Source organism: Plectropomus leopardus, chromosome 5, assembly GCF_008729295.1.
Source record: "Plectropomus leopardus isolate mb chromosome 5, YSFRI_Pleo_2.0, whole genome shotgun sequence".
NCBI lineage: Eukaryota > Metazoa > Chordata > Actinopteri > Perciformes > Serranidae > Plectropomus > Plectropomus leopardus.
The window spans coordinates 5769525-5793402 of NC_056467.1; the positions used below are offsets into that span (position 1 = coordinate 5769525).

Consider the following 23878-nt stretch of genomic DNA (forward strand, 5'->3'; position numbering starts at 1 on the left):
TTTTTTTTATTTTGAATTCACTCAGCGGAGGTCCTATTTTTCTCCTCCTCTCTCAGACTTGACAGTGGCGGCGGAGGGAGCGCTGGCGGAGGAAAAAGCAGCGGTGGTGATTAACATCTTGAAACAAACAGGAAGCAGGACCGCGCTCCTGTCCACCTGCGAGGTCTCAGTCCTGCGTACGCGGACAGACAGCTGCGGCCGTGGGTCGTATGTCACACACAGTTTCTGTACGTGAAACTACTCTACCGTGAAGACATACCAGCGGTATTAACTTTCGGCTGTTTGTTCGCCCGGTTCATTCTTCAACGACCGAGCGACTAAAGGTGAGTCTCCACTTGTTTTCTCACGGGACAGATTTTAGTCCCGTACTTTCCTGCGAGTAAGGACTACCTGCCAAACTCCCTTTATCAATCTGTCAATTGAATGCCGCGTTGCTTAGGCTGTTTATATGAAAATCATAACCCTGCCTTAGAGAGCATAACTTCATAACTCACATTTTATTTCGACATTTAGCCATATAATTTGTTTATCGGTCATTATCCGGGTAAAATTCACCAGGTGGAGTCGTTTTGTCGGTTGTTTTTTGTCCAATTTTCACAAAAATGAATTGTAATGGGTGGCGGTGACGAACACGTTTTTTTTTGAGTTACAGTGAATTGAGACTTTCTCCTGAGAATAAGTGCACGCCGAATAAAGCAGGAAACCCTGTGGATTTGTTAAGGATCCAAAAATTGTCAACAGAGTTGTTGACTTAAGCTGCTCAACGAGTCAACAACAAACTTACAAGATTTTTAGACGGAGTTTGTTCAGGGCAGTTCCCCCTCATGAGAACAGTGCAGCGAGTGATTATATACCTCAGCACAACTGCTTGATTTCTAATCGTATTGTTGCCTTTTTTCTGGGGGAGTGTGTGCTAATTTTTCCTATTTGAACGACAATCACAGGTATTTTAATTATTTCAAGCCATATTTATCTCAGGTTCTCTAAACTTGGACTTTGCGGTAGTTTTTGTGTAGTTTTATATTTTATGTCCTCCTAAAAAGTTTCCTTTTTATCAAATTCCTTCTTACTGTTTGGCAATCTGCATGATGTTTTTGCCATCATTTATTTTGAATTGAAGTGAGAGCAACCTTTTCAACTATTATTTTTCTCATTTTGATCTGTATCCTCTGGTTCAAATGTCAGGAAAAAGTGATCAAAAGACAAAAATAGTCTAAGGGATCACTGGGACACACCACTTACTCGAAACTGTGTCACTGATGACAGCTATGTGTCTTTCATTGTTGGGAAATGGACAGACAACAGAGCCAAATAAAGAGGATATGAAACTTAAGAGGGAGATTCATATAGTCAGCTTTTCTGCCATTTCTATAATAACTTTTTGGTTTTATTTCATTTAGAGGCAGAAGTCAGCGCAGGCGAAATGTCCTCAGTACAGTCTAGCTGCTGCGTTAAATTGCACGCTCCTCCTGATGTAGTGGAACTCAAGCTGATTCATAAAAATCTGGATGAATCAAGAGTTATACTTATTTTTGACTGAGTTTTGGCACAGTGCTTGTCCCAAGCTGTCATTTAATCTGTTTCATCTTTCAAATGTTGTTGCATTGGGCAATAACAATTTGCCCAAAGGATGCAAGGAGCCTGTTTTAAGTATTTGCCAAAAAAAAAAAAAATGGGTGACTAGGCCACTTCATTAGAGTTATTGTAATGTGGATTCAGGTTTTGGCATGTTGAGTAACTCTGTCATCCACTTTCTCAGCAAATGTACTGGATCAGTGCCAACTGTGTTGCTCGTTTATTACCTGTATGTGGGGAAATTGTGTCTGATTTTGTGTGTGCTCACTTGTTTGTGTTCCTTACACGTCCTGAGGTTGAGTTTTACTAAAAAGTCCCCTGTGCTCAGAATCGGCCATCAGAAAAGCATTTCTGAGTCAGAGTTTGAGCTCAGTCTGTGTCAGCGGAGGTAGTCAGTAGGTCTGTGGTGATAATATCAGGCAACATAAGGACAATGTAACAAATGCAGGTTTGTTGACAAGGTGTGTGTGTTTACATCGGTGCCCTCAGTGACAGCATGTCCTCAGCACCAAGCCCGAGGGTTGAGCATGAAGGTGGTGTATGATGCAAGTTTGTTCAATCAGCAAATATTTGGCGGTAATGTTGCAAAGTGATGAGCAGTAGTGCTTAATGGTTATATTTTATTGTTATCATATTTTTATGATTCAACTATTGGTATTAATTAAAAACAAGCAGTCTATGTGCTTATTTTATCTCAGTTTAATGCACACTATACGGTATTGTGATATAAATGTACTTTATTCAGTACCACAACCTGGGTCTTTATCCCTATCACCTCACTGAACGTGTTCCAGGTGACGGGGGAAGCTGTTGTGGCTGACTGAATTTTAAGTGATGCGAGACTCAATCTGACATTTCGCATTTGATTGTTTGTAAAACTGAAACACACACACAACACACATAACCTTCAAGAAGATTTGACTGTTCATTAGTCTTCATTTTTGGAGATATTTGTCACAGTGATGCATTTTAAGGCGTCTTGACAACAGGTCACCCACATTTCCACCTGTGCTGTCCCACGCAGTTGATCACTCATGCTTGTATAGATGTTTTCAGAGGAAGAATCTTGCATGTTACAAAAGGAGTTTCCTAAAAGATTAAGCCATTTGTGCTGTTAATTTTTGCATTTACACACAACACTACCACTTTCTGAAGCATTGTTACCAAGCTGACGCCTTCCAAAATGTTATTTCGATCAGGCAATGGTCCCGGCCTCCCTGTGCTGGGCGAGGTGTGTTGTCAGGCCCCCTCTGAAGTAAAGTTAGAGAACACTGATAAGACCAACTGACGTCACTCCACAGACATCAGCCAACAATGCAGCTATTTACTCCAAGCCAGATTTAGTCCCAAAGCAGGCCTCCCGAGAATCTGGGTACAAATGAAGACAGAATTCTAAATAAGTGTCCCACACACACAAAAAAAGAGAAGTTTTGCAACTGTGATGACGTCCATGTCCTGTGTTGTCTGCCTTACATAGCTGAACAGTACTGTTAAATGAGGTTATTTTCTGTGGAAGACTTCTGATTTTGTATCGTAGCTTGGGATTGAACAACTTGGAGGATTCAGGGAGTTTGAGGCTGATGTAACAGAGAGAGAGGGGTGGACTGAAGTATGTGCCTGGTCTTTGGGACCAACAGCATGGTGAAACTGTGAGGTAAAGCTTAGAGCAAAGAAGCCTGTGGCTAATACAACCACACTTCCTTTAGCGTGTTTGGCGTCAGTAATCAGAACAACATGATATTGGTGTAGCGTGCATCACTGGCTGATCACAAAGACGCTTACAGTAAAGCACATCAAAACAGCAGGGTGTGCTGGTATATTGCAGCATGGTAAAAAGTAAACGCACAGAACAGTCTGTAAGTATTTGGACAGTGATATATTTTTCATAGTTTTGGCTCTGCTCCACCATGTTGGATTTCAAATAAAAACAATGACTGTGAGGCGATAATGCTGACTTAAAACTTTAAGGGCGCTCACATCACACCGGGTGAACCTTGTGGGAAAGCTTAAAGTCAACACTCAAATGCTTTAGTCATTGTTTCATTTCAAGTCAAATGTGCTGGTGTATACTTTATACTACACTTAATACTTACAGAGCGCACTGTAAATAAAGAGATACTAAAATAATAGCATTAAAACAAAATGTTCAGGGTAGTAATCATAATGGTTTGATCCCCGCCTCCTCCAGTCCGGATGCTGTTGTGGACCCCAAATTGCTTCAGATTGCTGTACCATTAGTGAGTAATTGTGTATGAGTGTTTAAAAACTGGCCTGTGTATTGGGTGAATGTGAGAAGTAGTGTCAAAGCACTTTGTGTGTTTGACAGGATAAGAAAACAAAAAATAAGAAAAGGTGGTTTTTGAAGGCTCATTATAGAGAATAATTATTATCAGTGTGTCTGTGCACAGTGTCGGATCAGGATGTTTGTGTGTACTGACTGAGTCATCCTTGACCAGCTAATTTTTGCCTAACATGTTTGCTCCCTACAAGGGATCAACAGATTATCGGCATGGTTGATTATTGGGGCCGATATTTGGCATTTTGCCGATTATCTGTATTAGCATTTTATTTTAATTATCACTGATAAAACTAATTAATTAAAAAGTGCAAAGAAAGTGAACAGCATGGGAGAAACTTTTACTTTGTAAAACCTCAGGGAGCTATTGTTATTTATTCATTTTTATTTAAATTTTCACAAGTGCTGGGCACTTTCTGTACATGAAACTTTTTCCAAAGGCATTTAAACTAAGTTTTGTTATTTTACAAATTCTAAATAATGACAGAAATATTTTCATTTTTATAACACATGTATTTTGGTTATCGGTTGTCTGTTTTATTAACTACAAATAATCGGTAACGGCCCTGAAAAACCAATATTGTTCGATCCCTACTCCCTACCCTTTGAGTTTCTGTCTCACTGATTGCCTGCTGTGTTCAAATGCTGCTTAATTTCCCCTGAGCTCTGAAAGGCAGCGTTATTGAACTGCATAGAGACCAAGCAGTGGTCCATTAAAGAAAAAGCTGTGTTTTTCAGGGTATTTGTTCTAAGTACTCATTTACATGAAACACCTACATATTTTTTTCAGGAAACTCACTTGTGCATCATAAATTCTATTATCAGTGTCTTTGTTTAGTCTGAACACCTGTGTGTGTGTGTGTGTGTGTGTGTGCACGTGCGTCACTCATGGTGTTCACTCTCCCCATTATCTTCTGTCTTTTCTCCTGCCTCACTCTCTCACACTCATGCACACTTCCTGCTGTAATACTTTTAAAGTAATCACCTCTCATTACAGTGAAAGGGTTGTGTAACATCCACCGAAAGAGTAGAATGAAAGGGAGTCAGTTGATGTTTTTTTGTGTGTGTATGCGAAAGCTGGCTTGCACAATTTGTCTGCCAGCCTGCGTGAAAACTATTGTCTTTTTTGAGCCTCACAATCTGATCTAGCCTGCTACCAGTATTGCCTGAGAAAAGGGAACCTTCAGTAATCACTCAAAAGTATGTGCAAACTGTACCTTACTGCTATACATAGAATGGAAATTGCCATAGCAAGAAATGTGACTGACTGTGAGATGAGAGCAGCCTGCTGGAATTCTTCACTTTGCTGCTCAGCAGGCCCAAACCTGCCAAAGAATGCAGGGAAGACAGCAGGAGAGGGACAGAGAGACGAGATGAACAGAGAGAGAAATGCCAGAGAGGGTACAGTGAAATAAAACAGAAAGAAAAACTGTAACATCATAAATTAATGCTTCCTTTTAACTCAATCTAAGTGAGGAATTTGCACACAGAGCAGAAACACAGTAAATTTGATTGTAAAAACAATAAGATGCATCCAAAGCAGGCATGGTTATATTTATGCACATTCTGCAGTCTTAATGCAATACTCAGGGCTTGACAGCAGCATCCTTCTGTTCACCAATAGCATGTTTATGTTGTGGTGCAAGCAAACGCACTCTCGCTTTCCGTTTACCGATTGTGAACAAAATTCGAAGAAAATACTCTCCAGTTACCAAATGGAAATAACATCGGTATCTCCTGTCACTTATGCATGCAGGAAGTGCGGACTCCCTCAACATGAGACCCACAGACTCGTGTTTCTTTATGGTGTGTTGCTGTTGCGGTTTATTGGACTTGAAAATCAACTGATAAACAGCATCGTATTCAGCAGCTCCACAAACTATAAATGGTACTGTTGAGAAAACAGTGCTGTACATTTGGTGTCTTCTCCCATCAGAGAGGTTGCTGTCCAGCTGTCAGCTCCCAGTTGTAGCACATTACCATAGAAACTGAGTTGTATTTCTACGTCCATTCATGTTTCTTCTCCAACATGTCCATTGCTTGACTTTTGTAAATTTGAGCACGTCAGACAGGAGAATGAGTCAGTAAGTCATTCTGCTAGTGAGTCAAACAGTGATGACGATAATTACATGATCAACATTACAGATGATCAAATATCAGAGTAGCATGTCATACAAGGTACAATGTCCAGTTAAGACTCTCAAATTGTGCCTAAAACAATATGTGCACTTCCTGTATACTTAAGTTTAATGTCGTGTTCGCAAAAATATCAGTTGATATTGATTCTGAATATTTCTATGAATACAATTAAAATTGTATGCACATAATTTCCCCCATAATTTGGAAAATTGTATTAAAACATTAACATTTTGATGAGTCTTGCTTCAAAGTTAGAGATTCCAGTATTGTTACAGCACTATTTGAGGGCACTGGGGTCGTGCAGACCACAGCTAGTCTTGGATCAGCTGTGAAGCACTCTTGGCTGTACTGCCTGTAGAAAAGCATGGGGATATCCAGGCTATCACTTGGCTGTATTTGAGTTACCCATTTGACATATACATCTGTATCTTAAGTCGCAGTGGCACCACCATGTCAACAGAATTTAATCAGGCTTTATTTTATGCACGCAATTCACATGCTGTATGTTCCCATGGTCTATATTTGCAGCACATCTAATGTGAGGAGCATCCACATAGTGTGTCTGTGTCACATTTCATGTTGCTGTCTATAGCTGAGATGCTGATTAATGGTATGGATTTTGTCACATGAGACTGTCGTCTGGGAATTTGGTCATGAAAATGAAGCTAAATTGTTGTGCCCGTTTTGTCCTAAATCTGATACATTTCATATAGAGGGAAACATTTTAATTTAATGATGTAATTCAGCTAAATTATACATAGACAAAGTCTGGTTGCAAGACGTTTGATGATTTCAGGTGTCAAAGTTTGCTGAGTGAGCAAATATCTGAGGTATAGTAAGGCAGGCAACATGCTTAATAGACCGTCTGTTGCAACAGTCCAGTGTTTTGGGCTGCTGTGTGTAACCTTCTCTCACAGCAAAGTTAATCTTGTATGAATATTCAGTTAAAACCCACTGAAACCTTTGTTGATACTACAGTGGAGACAAATGCATATAAATCAGCAAAAGCAAAGAAATATTTCTTACATTTATATGCTTGTCTCTTAATACATAACTGTGAAATCCCTCAGTATCTGGTGTTACCTACATTAGGCCAATGACATTTGCAAATTCTCTAACAAACAGTGTTGCTATCTGATGTGCAGTTGGGTTTTTTTTTTGTTTTTTTTGGCGCAAGCTATTACTGAATGGAAAACGACAATTTAAACACATAACAGATGTTCCAATTAAAGTCTTCAATTATTCTGTATCTGAGCCAAGATGGACTTTTAAAAAGAAAGAGTGTGATTAGAGGAAGAAGCCTTCTGGCTAATGAACGAACACTTAAAATACAAGAGAAAAAGTTGAAGTAAACATATCAAACAAAAACTTTGTAACAAAAGAACCAGGCTTCTGCGTTATAACACTTGAGGTTGCAGTGATTGTTCGTTGTCTCCTCCCAGATACTGTACCTTTACGCAGTACCCGCCGCAACCCTAGATGCACAGATAGCGTTGGGTTATGCTGCCACCCTGGGGGGGCGGGGGGGGGGCTCCATCCTCCACTCTGTAACCTGATAGGGCCAAACCTCAGCTTCACATCTCTATGACAACGCTTCCTCCCAGCGCAGGTCCCAGTCTGCAACTGCTGATGACGCATGCACACTCTGTCCCACACACATTCTGTTGAGAGCGCGTGTCGAGCCTTGTGATATCTTCATATGCATAAAGCCCTATGGTTCAATGTGCATGTTGCATCTGTACGGAGATGCGTTCGCAGGCTGCCATCTTGCCAGCATTCCTCCACCCACACAAATCTGAAAAGTGATTACAATTTATACATATAAACATGTTGCTTTAAGTGTCTGTTCACAGATTGCATAAGATGACATGGAGGGGATACAGTACGGCGAGCTTTTGGAATAAAACAATAAATGAATGCGAGATAATGATTGATGAATGAATGGATGACTTTATTTTGAACCAAAAATTAAAACATATTATAAACAAACAAACAAAGTACAGTGTCCAAAAAGGAGTAGGTAGAAGTAAAACTTATATACCCCTTTCTCGCTTTTTTCTTTTAATTCATATATTATGTCAACAAATTCCCAAATTTATTTACAACTAGTGTACAAACAACCATCCCCAGTTTACTTACCACCAAATTAAATAAATAAATAACTATCCCAGGTTTATTTACGATACAGATATCCCCCAGTGTTACAAAATAAATACAAACACCCCTAACACAACCTTTCCTAATCCATATACCTGTATGTTTTTTAAAAATTGATTTATGTTCATGCTTTGCTTCAACCCATCACCCAAGTCCACCTACACTGAAATACACAGACTCTTTTTAGTTGTATGAACACATTATTTTTTTAAATTAAATTCTCTTAAATTAGAACCCCTCTCCCTGTCACAAAACATTTTTTAATGATTTTTTTCCTGCTTTAAACATGATTATAGCAGTTTTAAAAAGAGTGTTCTCACAATAAGCTGCACAGTGTTCAGTTTTAGCACCCCGTTCTCCCGATATCAGGCTTGTTAAGTGCGGAAATCTTCTGAGAAAGTGACGATGACATTTGTCATCCGGCTTCCTGCTGTCCTCTTGATGTCACGGCTTCATTAAGTCCACAAGTCTGGCAGGTGTTGAGTTGATTTTATCTCTGTCTCTTTTCTTTTTCCCGACATCTTGTAAAACTATATGACTTATAACCGATATCAGCAAGTTGCATCATTGTGTGTCTGCGTTTTAATGACAGTTTGGTCTCGAGTTGTGCTGGTGTGTGGGTCTTTTGAGCGATCAACTGTTCTGTACCCCAGACCTTTGCTCAGCCAGGCAGCCGGAAGGTAACTGATTTACAGCGTCCGAGGGGAACTTTTCAGAATACACATACAGACACACTCATGCTCCACCCACGTAAGGGCAGCTTCACAATAGCACCTAAAAATAGAGATTGAAGCAAGTGCTAAATAAAGAGAGACAAGGGGAAGGAGTGGGTAAAGGCCATGGGCATGCTCAGACACCACACACATGCATTGACTCAAAGACTTCACATTAAACGCTTGTAATTTTGATGACAGTGGACCTCCTCTGTGTGTGTGTTTCTCATGTTTCTCTGTGATGCAGGGTTATGAACGTCCCACTGCGCTAATGAGTGGGAGTGTATTGTTTTTAGAAATGAGCGGACAGCGCTCTTTTGTTTACGGTGAGGCGGTGATGACGCACAGTCAAATGTTAATGGCTCTTCAGACCACACTTGGTTTGGCGAGTGCGTGAAATGTGTGTACTGTTGCATTCCTCCTGCATTCCTTTTGCATGTTTTGAGCTCATTACCTAAATCGTCTTTATTTGAAATTTCCCAGAGGCTTAAATCTTGATTGTGATCCTTTCAGTGGACATTTATTTTTCAGTAGTTTTTAACACTTTGTTGACATCTTGTGCTATACTGATAAGCTTGACAAAAGTAGTTGTCACTTTATTCTGTTTCGCCTTTGAGTTTTTCTTTTATTGTGTGTCAACATAAACATCCTTGCATTTAAAACATGCACATATTTGGACATATTTATTATGGAAGTTGTAATAATTGTGGCCAACAGGGGTTTATACTGAACTCTTTTTAGTGTACCAAAAAATTATGTTGATAGTACCGAGTACTGATTCTTGTTGAATAAATGTTGGTACCTTAGAGCTCATCTGGCTGAGAATGCCACGTTAAGACAAAAGGCAGACGTGCTGCGAAGTGCCCCAAATCCTGAAATCCATCCTCGGAGCTCTGACGCCACTTTGTCAGCCGCTCCATAGCCGTCAGCCTCCAGCAAAGCCGAAACTGTTGCTGCACTGCTGATCTGAATAGATAGTTTTGGCGTGTGGTCTATTTTCTTTTCTGTGTTATTTTAGTAATAGCCTTATGTCATTGCTATTATTGCAATTTAGTACAATATATCACCCCTGCAGCTTGTTTAAAAAAATATTTTTTTAAGATAAGATAGAACTTTATTAATCCCAAAGGAAATTCCTGTGCCAGATTGCTCCAAAAATACAGTAGCAAAAAAAAGAAAACAACAGAGCATCAAATAAGTGAAAATAAAGTACAAAGTGTCTAATAATAATGTTTAAGAGTTAAAAGTAATTTGGCACCTGGAGTTTAAAATTGCAGCTAACATAAGTAAAGTGCTATTACTAGGGCTATTTATTAAAGTATTATTACAGAGAAAGTCAAGTACCACAGAAAGGTACAACTGGGTAGTGGGGTACCAGTACTGGTACAAGTATTGCTTCAAACATAAACCGTATGCAACCTTAAGAGCAACTTTAATGTATCCCAATTACTGATTTGGGGATCAGTATTTGTGATTCTGGTTCTGATCTACAGTTAGGGTTCCCTTGGATCCTCAAAAAGTCTTAAAAGGCATTGAATTCATTTATCTAAAAATAAGGTCTTAATTGGTTCTAAATTGACTTAAATTAATCTTTCAAGTCTTAAAAATGTTCAGACATGGGAAGCAGGATTTTATGAATCTTTTTTCAGACACCGCATTGTAAATTTTGTTTAAATAATTTAATTAAAAATGTTTTTCTTAAACTCCTAGTGATGGGAAATTAACTTTTTTTGTCCACCTGTCACTGTGGCTCATGTATTCCAAAATCAATCAGCCACCCAATAGAAGACTTTTTTTTTTTTTGGCTAGTAAGGAGAGCAAAGCTAGCAGCCACTTGCATATTTTACCAGCATTTGGCTGGTAGCTGGTGCTAATTTCCAACCCTGATGGGAATCCAAGCAATGGAATCTCACATGCAGATTGAGAAACACAAAATCGTCCCTAAAACAGGCCAGAAATCCCAGATATTTTCAACTTCTATTGGTTAACTAAATAAATACTTTATGATAACAAATAACATAATATATTCATTGTCTTCCATGTGTTCCACTCTAAAAAGGGTTATTTTTACAACATTTGACGGAGATAATTAACGATTTCAGTGGACAAAAAAGTCACAATTTTGTTACAATAAACATTCGGGCAAAATAAAAGTGTATTTGTTCAATTTTGGTTATTAGTAAATTGGTCTTAAAAGTCTTAAAAAGTCTAAGCTGCTGTATGCTGCAGGAACCCTGTCTATAGTATATCCATGCTATATTTGCTTATGTTTAGGCCCCGGGGTTAAGTCATCTCAAGGCACAGTAAAAAGACAATGGCGTTGTCTAAGGACAGGGAGTGCCCTTGGTTTATTATGCAACCCTTCAGGCCTTGGAAAAAAAACAGCAGCACCTGTTTATAATAGGAACTCTCACCTGTCCTTTATGGCCTGAAGGTTGAAGGAAAGTTAAGGATATTTATGAAAGGTAAAGGCTGGCTGCCCGTTAGACTGGCCCACATGACCAACGCAATGAGAAATAGAGGGCATATTGGCAGACGAGGTGAGGGAGAGTGAGACGCTTTTTAGGATTGTGCATTCTTCAGATTCCTGTACCAGAGGATGGGTGGAGGGGAGGAAGGGTGTGTGTGTGAGAGGGAGAGTGTTTTCAGAGAAAGTCATATCAAAGTTAGATTCTTATTGTAGTGTTTGTACAATGATACGAGTGACAACAATTTTCTGAGAAACCCTTTTTTTCTTTCAATGCATGTGTTTGTACGTTAGGTCATTTAGTTCTCCTGTACAGAGAAGTGTGTGTGTGTGCATTAGCTCAATTCGTTTTTGCATACAAAACCACACTGGACACACTGTTTTTCTCAGAAATAACTTGATCATCCCTGGCTGCCTGGTCGTTAATCTAAAAAAGGAAGTTAACTTAACCAACTAAAACTGGAAATTAACCACTTAAAACAAAAACATACATAATTCCTTCCTTTATTCCTTGCAAATAAAGAACAGATCGGGAGTTTCCAATAATCCATCATTTGCTTCATTACAATGTGCCATGAACACCAAATTAAATGCTTTGCATTTTCCATTTTCCTTACAACCCACACACACACCAGACGTACAAATAATTTCTCAGTTTGGTGTCTTGTGTTCAGCTAAACTCAGTTTTAAAACAATTTAATTTATTCTTCATTAAATTCTTTCAGTTTATATAAAGTAGCATTAACTTTAAATAAACTAGAACTCAACTTTTTCAATAATAAAGTAGATTACAAATGGCTAAAGCCATAGAAATTGAGCTGTTGGTTTTGTCAAAAAAATTGAACCCCTGTGACTCATTATGCTGTAATCAGAAATGACATTTCATAACAAATAAACTTTTTATACTTTTCTCAATTGTAACTTTTTTAATTGCAGAGGAATGTAATCTTTGTCGGCGTTTAGCTTAGCATTAGCTTTTTGTTGCATTTATGCTTCTTGTTATAAGTGAAACTCTTTTGTTATGTTCAGATAATCTCACATAACAAATATGTCCACACTGAGTCTGACCCAGATCTACTTCTATTAAGGTCAGTAGACCTTTTTACATCATGTTAGGATCTTACCAGCTATATTCATGTGTGTTCTTGCTGAGGATGAAAGTTGTTGTCCGTTAATGGGGAATTGAGTCTATAAGAGGACAATTATGTGGTTGGACATTTGGATTTTTCTCATGTCTGGGGACAAAAAACAAGACAAAAGTAATGGTGAGCAACAAACTCAGACTTAGGGCTTCAAATAAATCCTTTTAGAAATCGGTGGGGGAAGTCAGTCATCTCTTATAATCTATTTTTAAATCACAGAATATTTTCAGCTTCAGCCCAAAAACCCATTGACGTCGAGGGGAAGTGTTTTCCAGAGATCTGTGGCCAAGCTAACTTTGGGGTCAGCCCCCCAGCTAAAACATCATCAATGATCCACTACATGCAGAATCCTCTGTTTGTTTCCCTCTCAAATTTTCCTAAAATCACACACACACACACACACACACACACACACACACACACACACACACACACACACACACACACTTGCTGTGGATCATGTGATGCTTTGAGCTAAAACCAGTCGGGGAGTTAAACATTGACTGTCTCTGGCCTGAGATTTTATCACTGCGTTAAACAGTGCACTTCCTGGAACTGGTCATCCCATATGCGGTTTTGCTGTAGTTGTGTGCGGAAACTACACAAAATAACTTCTGTGGCTGTTTTCGTGGGAAACTCAGTATCTCACCTCTTTCTATGAATTTATCTTCAACCTCAAGGGTATGAATATCAGTGTGCCTTTACATAAGACATCCTTGAATCACACACTCTCCCACCACAGTTGTTTTTGGGAATCTCTTTGTGTCACACCCTGGTAAACAAGATAGAGCATCTTAACCACTGGGGAAGAACAGGAAGTTTACTGGCCTCAATCAGAGTGTGTGCATTGCGTGTCATCAATCTGCATGGCGTCACTGTGTTTTTACCCCACGGTATATTTGTTTACCGTATCGCTCAGATCACATCTTGGTTTCCATGCTGCTGCTCTTTGAACTGCAGGCAGATGGTACTGATGGAGAGGCCTATGGACTGCCATGGGCACTTTGTCTGCACATACAGAGGTCATGTCCTTCATTTTTGATGTTGCAGTTTGTATTTTAGGTTCAGTTGATAAGACTCTCCAGAAGTCAGATGATTATTCTGATAATCGATTAATCGGTCAATTATTTTTTCGATTAATCAGTGAATCTGATTCTAAAAAATAAAAATAGAAATAATACTAAAATAAGCATTTTTTTTCTCTCATCACTTTGTTCAAAAACAGATTATCACTGACAACAGTGCAAAAAGTGCAGAAACAGGCGGTTGCTTGAACATCCCTGAGCTGTCAAAATTATATTAAATTATAAATAATAAATAACTCTAAAATCAAATATGAAGCAATTCAAAAATGAAATGCTGACCGCTTTTACAACAAGCCGTTACATTTCCTTACTTTAAAACTGAACATAGGTGGTTTTTTGTCGAGACTTACATGCCTTTAAGCTCGCCTACTCACTTATGCTTTAGATGCTGCATCATAACCGTCGTGCTTGCGTGCCGTGCCGTGCCGTGCCGTGTCACTTTTGCATATTTGGCAGCTAACGCACTTCCTTGTTTTGCATAACGTGAAGTGCTCCCAAACTTTTGAAGTTTTCATACAAAACGTCCTCTCTGCTTCCACCATGCCTCTTCAGAACACAGGCTTCTCCTGTCTGCGTGTTATGTAAACAGTCTTGCGACACAGCAAGTGACGCAATAATCGTGCAACACAACAAATGGATATTTTTTTCGTTGAAATGCCTCTAATATAACTGGTATTATAGCTGCAAGCAATATTTCCTTTATGATCAATCAGATGATTATTACCTTGGAAAATCTATAAATTGTTTTCTGCATAAATTGTCTTAAAACACCCATGATGGCATCTTTAAATTCCCAGTTTTACCCCACCACCATTTTAAAGCTAATCCAATATTCTCTTATACATGACAAAAAGTTGATTTGAGACATTTCAATCATTTTTAATAGAAAAAAGACAGTTGGTAGATAACCAAAATCGGTGCCAGTTAATTTTCTTTTGATCATCCAATGGATTAATCTGCTAATATTTAAGATGTTGCCGTTATTACTGCACTTAGTGGGAAAACAAAGGTAAATGTTTGAACTTGTTTCAAACTTCAGTTAACTTCATTTATACAAATATTATCTGGTAAAATTAAAACAAGGAAAGTATACACATTGACAGATAAATAGTTATTGTTCTATTGTGTAACCCCACAAATGACCATCAGTTACTCATACTTCGCCACCCAAATGACCATTTTGACAATGAGGCTTTGATTATACTGCAAGAGTTTTTTAAGAGTTTGTATTTTGATATAGTTTTGCTGTTGTCTGACGTGGATGCCTATGACTTCAACTCATCAAGAATTTTCTCTGTCTTGGATTCTTTGATCACCAGAGACATGCGGGAAAACGTTTTTTTCTTCACAAATTCAACATAACACAGGGTGAGTAATTGATATAAAATGGTCATTTGGGTGGTGAAGTATTCCTTTAAAAAAAAAATTCAATTCTCCTGGATGTTCATATATTTTGGCTCAAAGATTTCTTAAAAAAGGACTTCTGCTTGATTGCAAAATGGAATTCCTTTTGGCACTTCAGATTCTTTACGCAAGACTTTTCTAAAACACCTTGAAGATGTGACTCAGACTTTCTTGTAGGTGTGATTGGTGTTTTCTTTCGACCATGAGGCATTTTACTCTCTCAATGAAAAATAGCATGTCTTTACTTGGCTTTTTTACCACTTCAGGGTACAGTGAATATGTCAATATCAGCAGTTGTTACACGCAATCATTTTATTTTGTTTGCTGTTAGGACTGAAAAACATGACTTGAGTGGAAAAGGTGAATCATACACTGTTGTTTTCCACGCATGGTGTTCAAATTATGTTGCTCCGATACATGTGCTTGTTGTTGAGGCTGACTGTTTTTAGTTTTCAGTCTTTCCACAATAAAAAACACCTGCCAGAGGAATATTCTTGTAGAGGTGATGTGCTTTCTCAGGGATTTCTAAAATTATCTCCTCAGTGACCTTGAGTGAAAGGGAAATGATTAGGGTATCAGAAAAGGGAACATAGAGAACAGATTGTAAGAAAAGAGGGACGGGGTCAGAGGGGGCATTCTGCACTCTGTACTTTCTGTTGTCTTATCTCAAATAACTGGACAGCCGGTGTGTTGGTGTGTTGAGTGCATAGTCTCACGCACAGAGCAAAACCCATCTTTCCATTTATTTATTGTTTTAAATGTATGATTTAAATGTCTAAACTTCTTCTTACATACATTTTGAATAAGCACACACTTAAAGGGAAAGCTCATAATTTTCAACCTGGATCCCTTTTCCTATTTTTTTGTGACTTCGTAGTAATGGGAGCAACATTTTTTTAAATGGTCCAGTATTGAGTGAGAGGGCTGCAGCTGGCGGCTGTGAAACAGGCTGCAATATAATGTGAATGGGCAAGTGCACACTGTCAATATACATCTATTTTTTGCCACTGACATGCTCAGATTTGTTTATTTGTTTACTCTAAGGATCCCCATTAGCTGATGCCTAGGCGACAAGCTATTCTTCCCGGGGTCCAAGACAGCATAACATTACGTTACAACTGAAACAAACAGTAATAAAAATGAATAATAATAGAAATCAATAAAATCAATTGTTATCATAATTGTCTGACAACATTATTGAAAGGATCCATACAGAGACAGAGCTTTCTGAAGAGTTAGAGCTGGTTTTGTTTTACCAACAGCCCCAAAATTGCTATCACTGAACCCATCAGACTACATTTAAATAAACATTAATTTTAGAGTGTAAAGAGTCGACATATTTTCAAAATAACTGGGTGTATTAAGGCTTTATTTCAACCAAAATCAGAGCTAGTGATCAGTGGAACAGTGGAAAGATGAAGCATGAGAGTTTGTGTGAGTTTTACTTGGTTTCTGTCAGATTTAAATGAAGTGTGTTTTACGTAGATAAATTTACGTTTCTTTAAATCGATTCTGTCGTGTTTGGCAATGACGATTTTGGGGCTGTTACTGGTTGAACAAAAAAAGTCTGTCCCCATAGGAATCCTTTCATGTAGTTGTTGGATTCTTATAATAACAATCTGAGCCTGTCAGTGGCAAAAACAGCATCTACAGCGTTCTCCCTCAACACTATCAGTTTTTTAAAAAAAAATGTTGTTCTCATTTGTCACTTGGACACAAAAACAGGGGAGAGGAGTGTATTGTCCAGGTTGAATAAAAGCCAAACTTACCTTTTAGAGTAACATTTTGTGGGGTTCCCCCTCCCCTAACAGTTTATTTTGTCCTCTCATCCATCAGATGCAGTGTCCCAGCCGCTATCCAGACACCCTCAGCCAGGAGCAGAGGCACAGGAAATAAGAGACTAAGGCAACAGCAGGTAAAACCTGTGTGTGTATGTGTGTGTGCATGCTGTATCTTGTAATTATCTTGACCTACTTTACCTGTGATGCTGTTATATGCATGTGCGTTTCTGTGTTTAAGTGGGAGAGGAGGAATGGAGCGCTGACTTGGCTGGAATCTGGGAGAGTAGGCCTCGTCCTGACGAGGGGGGGTTTGTGTGGAAGTCAGCCAGCATGTTTTTGTTTTTTTTTCACAATAAGCTCACCTCAATACACTGTCACTGCATCATTTTTGATGCATTAGATCCTCCCTAACTGGCTAAATGTCTGGATATAGTCTGGACAGGACAACATGTCTCATGTTGTTGTTTTGTTTTTCTTGTGTCACTACATGTAGGCATTTTGTGAAAATGATCAGCATCTTTTTGCCTTCTTACTTTGTTTTGTATCTGTCTTGGCTCTGGTCAACATGTGTAAAGTCTTAAGTGTCATCTGATTTTAGTTGTTTCTGCACCTGGCAGTCATTTGGTTATTGCACCCTGTGTCATTTTTAGACAGACTTTGGGCTGTTTCTGTAACAGTGTGCCCTTAGTGCAGGAAATAATGTGCAGTGCTGTATGTGTGTAAATATATACATACAAGTATATATAAGGGCTTTATCTCCCTCACTGTACTTGCCCTGTGAGCTTATGAGCAGGTCCTTTTTTAGAGCAGATGTAGTGATAGCATGAATGGCAATAAAGTACTTAACTGTGGCACTCTCAGTACTACTGACCCAGTTTAGCGCTCAAGTCCTGGTTGTCACAAGTGGAGTGTGTGAGTCTGCTGCCTTTTTAAGTGCAGAACAGTTTGTTCTTTACAGTCTTTTTTTCTGTCGTCACCACATGCCCTCCTGCCTCCTTGCCCTCTGAGCATACGAGAACCGAAACAGTTTGCCAGTTAATTCATTGGTTTATTGACAGAATTGTCAGGTTGTTTTTATTTGTAAAAATGCTTCTTAAATGTATTTGCTGTTTTTAATAGTCTTCTTTAAAAGCAAACTGAATACCTTTTGAGTTTGGGACTGTAGATTGGATAAAACAAGCAACATGATGTTTGGTGAACTGTGATGGCAATATTTGCTGATTTTCTAAGGGCCTTTTCACACCAGAATCCACATGCAATACCTAGGTTTGCATTTTTGTATACATTTGATCTGTTTAGTTGTGGTTAAACATTGCAAAAATGCGAATGAACTAAAGAACTATAAATGACATACCTACGCCCTGGGCTCATCACCTACGTGAGCTGCCACTCTAGGTTTGTAGATGGGCTGTTCTTGCCTTTCTTATCGCCTCTCTTATTGAAAACAATTGAAAAGTGTCTGAGTTTTTATGATTTTTTTCCAAATGACTTTATATAAAGTCATCTCCTCTCCACAACACATGTACATCCAACATCACCAACACTTTTAAATGGTGATGGACTTGCACTTGTGTAGCGCCTCTCTAATCTTCCGACCACTCAAAGCACTTTTTGACTGCAGAGCCACATTTACCCATTCACACAGCTGAGGCTACCATTCAAGGTGCCACCCACATTCGCACAGCCATTGGGAGTAATTTGAGGGTTTAGTATCTTGGCAAAGGATACTTTGGCCAGTCTGCTGGACTGGAGGAGCCTCGGATCAAACTGACAATCTTCCAATAAGTGGATAACCTGCTCCATACCTCTGAGCCACACCCACCTGTTTGCTCTGTGCACAGCCACTGTCACTCTGTGTTACCAGACCACACACACGCTCCTCACTGAGGCGTTAAAATACACTCAACACTTGACAATAACCTGCCAAAACTTCTTGTAATTGGTCCGGAAGTCTGGACCATCAAAAAACACCAGAAACAAAAAAAAAACATGGTTCAATTTGATGTGGACAGAGACCGCCTCTTATTGTTGGCCTAATATTCAGCTTTTTGGTCTTGACCATGGTCTGGGGAGTAGTCTCACCGGTAATTTTAGTTCCAATACAACTTAAAAGTCAAAGAGTCCATACCAAACAAGGTATGTGTGAAAGAGCCCTAACATTTTACAGCTACAGTAGTTAACAGATAAATCAATAATGAAAGTATTTTTTGTTGTCCTCAGGCATATGCACGTAGGCAAAAGCCTAAAGAGATCGGACTGGAATTTTCAGTTTTATTCATTTCCTGCTGTTTTTTCACCACGATGGCATCTGTGCTAACTGTGGGAACTTGCAGAGTAAACACCATCTTAACTTCCTCGTCCTCTCAGCTGTAATGCTTTATAAAAGTGGCAGTGCAGGTGCAGCTTCGACATCCATCAGCATGAAAATAACACATTTCCTGCTGTCAGTCAGTGCTGGTGGCCAATAACCACCAATAATCAGTACAGAGGCCTCCCACCTGCGCTCTGTTTGTCTCCCCTCTTCCTTCACTCCTACTCAAATGTGGAAAAATGGCATGATCCAATTACTCATGCTACGTTCTGTCTCCAGCAATCTTCCCACTGACACCGCAGTAATATCACCACAGAGGAGAGCGACTTTTAATGGCACCGCAACATCATTTCATAGCTTCTCATAAGACACATGAGCAACATCTGTGCTTACCTCCTGAGTGTTTTTTCCCTTCAATATTCACATCAAGCAGTGCGTTGAAAAACTTTGACTCACACAATCCTAGGAAGCCCTGCCCTCGGACACATTCTTAGGAGTGTGTTTGGGTGGCATTATCCTTATGGCACTGACCTCGCTACCCGAGTTTGTTTTCATCTGGACAATAGAACATGTGCTGCAGTAGTAAACTAATTATAGATGGAGAGTAAAGAAAGGTAGTTAACTTGCATGCAACATTATATTTTCATTTTTCTATAATAAGAGATTTATTTGTGGATTTGGCATGGATTCTTTTAGAGAGCATTTGCTTGCTTGTGCAACACTAATAGTTAAACAGAAAGGGATGCTTTGGCAGGACAGTGTGTGTGTGTGTGCGTGTGTGTGTATAGAGTCGAGCAGCCCAGACAGATGGATGGATGTATAAACTGGAGAGGCGGACATCAGCGTGTCATTTACCGCAGCTAAGTGTTCCCAGCAACCCTGTCACCTCTATAGCGAAATGTCAGCCGGAGCCAAGAAATGTCTCCCATTTCCAGGCTTGTGTGTGTGTCATTCAGTGCCAATGTGTGGCCCTTTGTTTATGAGGGAGATAAATGGCGGTTTGGCAAGATGCTGGGCGACCAATACTGAAAAATCAGCAGTGTGTGTGGGAGCCATCCCCGCGACATTCACGACAGCTCAGTGTTATTTTTGTCTATTTCGTTCTCAATGTAACCACCAGCTGCAGTCCTGGGGATGCTTGTGTGGCTGTGTGTGACGAGATGAGATTTCCTTCAAATCAATTCCCGCTTTTAAAGAATCTCTTTGAAGTGAGTTGTGCCTCTGGCAATGACCTTGTATAACCTCTCAATCAGCTCTGTTGTTCTTATGCTGAATTTGTTTTTCACATAGTCCTATGAGACTCCACTCTTGTGGGTGTAAATGATGGCACCACTTCTTTGCAGAATAGTAGCAATGCTAAAGAGAAATGTCTTGTCTTTTGTTGGTGTGAGGTGGTGGATAGGGGGCTGTCAGATCATGAAAGCCAAGGATTAGTAATGGGCAATTAAAACCACTGACAGGTGAAAATATTATTATTGCAATGTGTGCAATGTTTTTCTGGGAAACCTTGTGTCTGTGCCTTTATGTGGATGCACCATGACACACCACCCACCCAGATATTGTTGCACACCAAGTAAACCTCCTCATGCCAACTGCAATCACCGATGGCAGTGCCCCACCAAAGGTGTGGACCAATTTGACCTTTCAAATTCCCCAGATCTTAATCTGATCAAGCATCCTGGGACATGCTGGAGCCCTAGAGCCCAGTCTGATCCACGGTGGGGCCTCCTTGGATCAGACTTGAATCAGATTTGGCTCTGACCTGTAGAGCCATTAGCACAGGACTTCTGGGTGTGTTCTGTGTTGTCTGGCATTGAAGGGCGTTGATGGTGGATCTTTTAAGTCCTACAGGTTTCAAGATTGGGTACTGGCACAACACAAGGATTCTCAGTTTGGGATCTCAAGATCTCACTTTTTTTTGCAGCATGGCATGGTGCATTGTCTGGACTTGGTCTGCAGGAATATTTGGTTGGATAAATGGTTGGCAGAGTTGGAAATAAACTTTTGCAGGATTCCAAAATCTACCAGCCTCTTAATAGATTACCATTGTTTTTTGGCTGATGAGTAAAGCAAGTCTTGCAGCCACTTGCATATTTTACCAGCATTTAGCCAGTGACTGGTGTAATTTCCAACCCTGGTGGTGCTTGTCATTCACAAGAATGCTCGAACCCAAGGTTTCCCAGAGGATCATTACATTGTAATGAGATGATCAAGGTTATTCACTCAACCTGCCCACGGTTTTTGTGGCTGATTAGTGTATATACAGTATTTAATCAGACATCACTCCATCTGACAGGCAGAATGGCAGCAAGACATGAGTGATGTTTGGAAGTATTTGGATAAAATAAAGAAAATGATTGTGCAGTGTAATATATGAAGTGTTAAAATTGTGCATCATAGCTAAACGCTGCAGTCTGTGCAATGCAGAAAGGAAGGCTAACCCTAACCCCTACCTGGACCCTCGTCATATGTATGTATATATACATAGTACTTGATAATAATTTTATTTGAGTACTGGATTATAGAATTTACTTAAATTCCCAACCCTGCTGGTGATAAGTAATAAGTGTAGACAGTAGATGTAGTCATAAGATGTTGAATGTTCAATGGAAAAATGTTGACCTCAAGAAAAAACATGTCCACAGTATGTCATGCTCTAATGATAGCTGTTCATTGTTTCCTTTGTCAAAGTTTCCAAGGACGGCTTCTCTGTCCTCTCTCTCAAAAAAAAAAGAAGAAGCTGTTGTGTGAAATGGAACAAAGCTTAATCCTCATGTCACCCTCATAAAGCAGCTGTTAGTGCGCGACCCTACTCAACATCAATACAGGACAAACCATACTGGCCACCTCCAGTCAGCATGCACACTGTCTGTGATCATTGGATGCTGAGGTGAAGGAGGGTGGAGCTCAGCCCCCAACACTCCATTTTGTCAAATGGTACTTTTAAAAAGAAGAAAAAAGGAAGCAGCCCGTGATACAGAATTAAAAATAGATCTTCTGTTTTGATGACATCAAGAGTAAGATTTATTTTTGCAACAATTTTCTCAGAAATTCCCTTTTCTGCTTTTGATTCATTTCCAAGAGCAGATGACGCATAAGGTGTGTGTGTCTGGTGTGTGTGTGCGGATATGCCCTTCCATTTAATTTCTTCATTTCCTTTTTCACAGAATCAGACTGGCAAGGAAAACTTTGCATATGTGTTATTTTTCCCTGTAAGGCTTCCTTGTGCCTCTATTGTGTTGGTGTGTATCAGAGCTTGATTTAAATAATGGCATGGGGTTGTGATAAGAGTTTGCATAGCTCTTAGCTTTTCAATGAAGGTATTGTAAACATCAGCTATGTGTGGGTGCTTTGCTTGCATGCCCGTCAGGATGGCTGGTGCATATTTACTGTATGGGCTTTAATCAGTAGTGCTTTGACTAAAAAAACAGGATATTTACATGTGCTCAGGCAATGACCCTTTTGTGTGTGTGTGTGTGTGTGTGTGTGGAAGTTACTGAAGGTGTGAGTAAGCAGCCTAAAGCTACAGATACCACTGTGTGATCAGCACCATGTGACCGTGTTGCCCCCTCCAGCCTCAGTGTTTTTACTGGAGCCCAGTGTGTGTATTGGTCTGTGAGGCCAAGCTGGTTGGGCTTTGTGTGTATGTGTTTGACTGTGAGAGAGAGACGGAGAGAGAGAGAGAGAAATGTTGTAAGGGGAGGGGTCGGTTGTGAGGGTTGATGGGTGCAAGGGCAACACAAGGACGGTGTTTGTGCAGGGCACGGGACTGTCCTCGCTGGCACGCACGTACACATCCAAACACACACTTGCCAAAAACAGAGGCTTATTGTGGACGCCAAGCCCAGTTTGGTCCACGCACCACAGTCACACATTGTATCACACTTTGCTTCTCCATCTCCTTCTTTCTCTCATCTTTCTCTCGTCATCCATCACAAACGACTGCCTCTGTCTGTTTTTCTTCCTCTGCTGCTTCCCTCCATGCTATTTTAAACTTTTATTCTTGTTTCACTTCAGTTTCTAGTGTTATCATGACCTCACATTCATACCTTTCCTGAATCTTAAAGCTCAACAGTGTCTCATGTGCATCTCTTGTTCCCTTATTGATGGCTATTTTTGTCTTTTATGCACCCTTTCTCCACACCAGAGTCAGTCTCTAACTATCTTGACTCGTCCTCTCATCCCCTCTTTCATAGAGGGAGGTGTTAAAAGTCTTGCAGTTGAGTCATGGAGAGATGCATGCTAGCGCTGTTTATATTTGTCTCTGTGTGTAGCGTGTGTGCATCTCCTCACTTGTCTTGTGTCTGTGAAGTGAATCGGGCTCTGTGGAACATCACACTTGCTCCCTCACCACTCTCATCCCTCTTCCTCACAGAGATGGAAGCTAATAAGATAAACTCGTAATCCGTCTTTATTATGCAGAATATCTGCATAGCAATTAACATCCACATTATATCAAATTACTTTTGAATTATAAATAATATGATTAAGGCTTCTTAATGCTAATCAATGCACTTTTGCAATATTTTACTGTCCTGTAATTTTCTCTGGCTGTAAGCTTGTTGATATTCTTTTTAAGAAATTAGGTATGTTACCATGGCCACTAATGCAACAGTTTGCATCTCATCTTTCTATTCACTCCTCTTTTCCTCCCTGTACTATTGCGCCCTTTCCTCACCTTTCTTTGTGTTGCCCCCATAAAAAACATCACACTTATCGATACACCACTTTCCCATTATGATGTCCTGCAGCTGATGCTTAATTTCACTGCTGTCTGGGAGTCCAGCACCTGCCAGTTTACCACCTGT

The 23878-nt window shown here is 39.7% G+C and overlaps 1 protein-coding gene across 1 annotated transcript in view; it reads left to right on the forward strand.

Annotated features, from left to right (window-relative positions):
• The first annotated feature begins 117 nt into the window (after positions 1 to 117).
• Positions 118 to 23878, forward strand: part of pik3cb (phosphatidylinositol-4,5-bisphosphate 3-kinase, catalytic subunit beta) — a 66767-nt gene continuing 43006 nt past the window's right edge. The window contains exons 1-2 of the mRNA XM_042486215.1: positions 118 to 323; positions 16815 to 16893. The gene's annotated coding sequence lies outside the window, so the exon portion shown is untranslated. The remainder of the gene's footprint in view (positions 324 to 16814; positions 16894 to 23878) is intronic.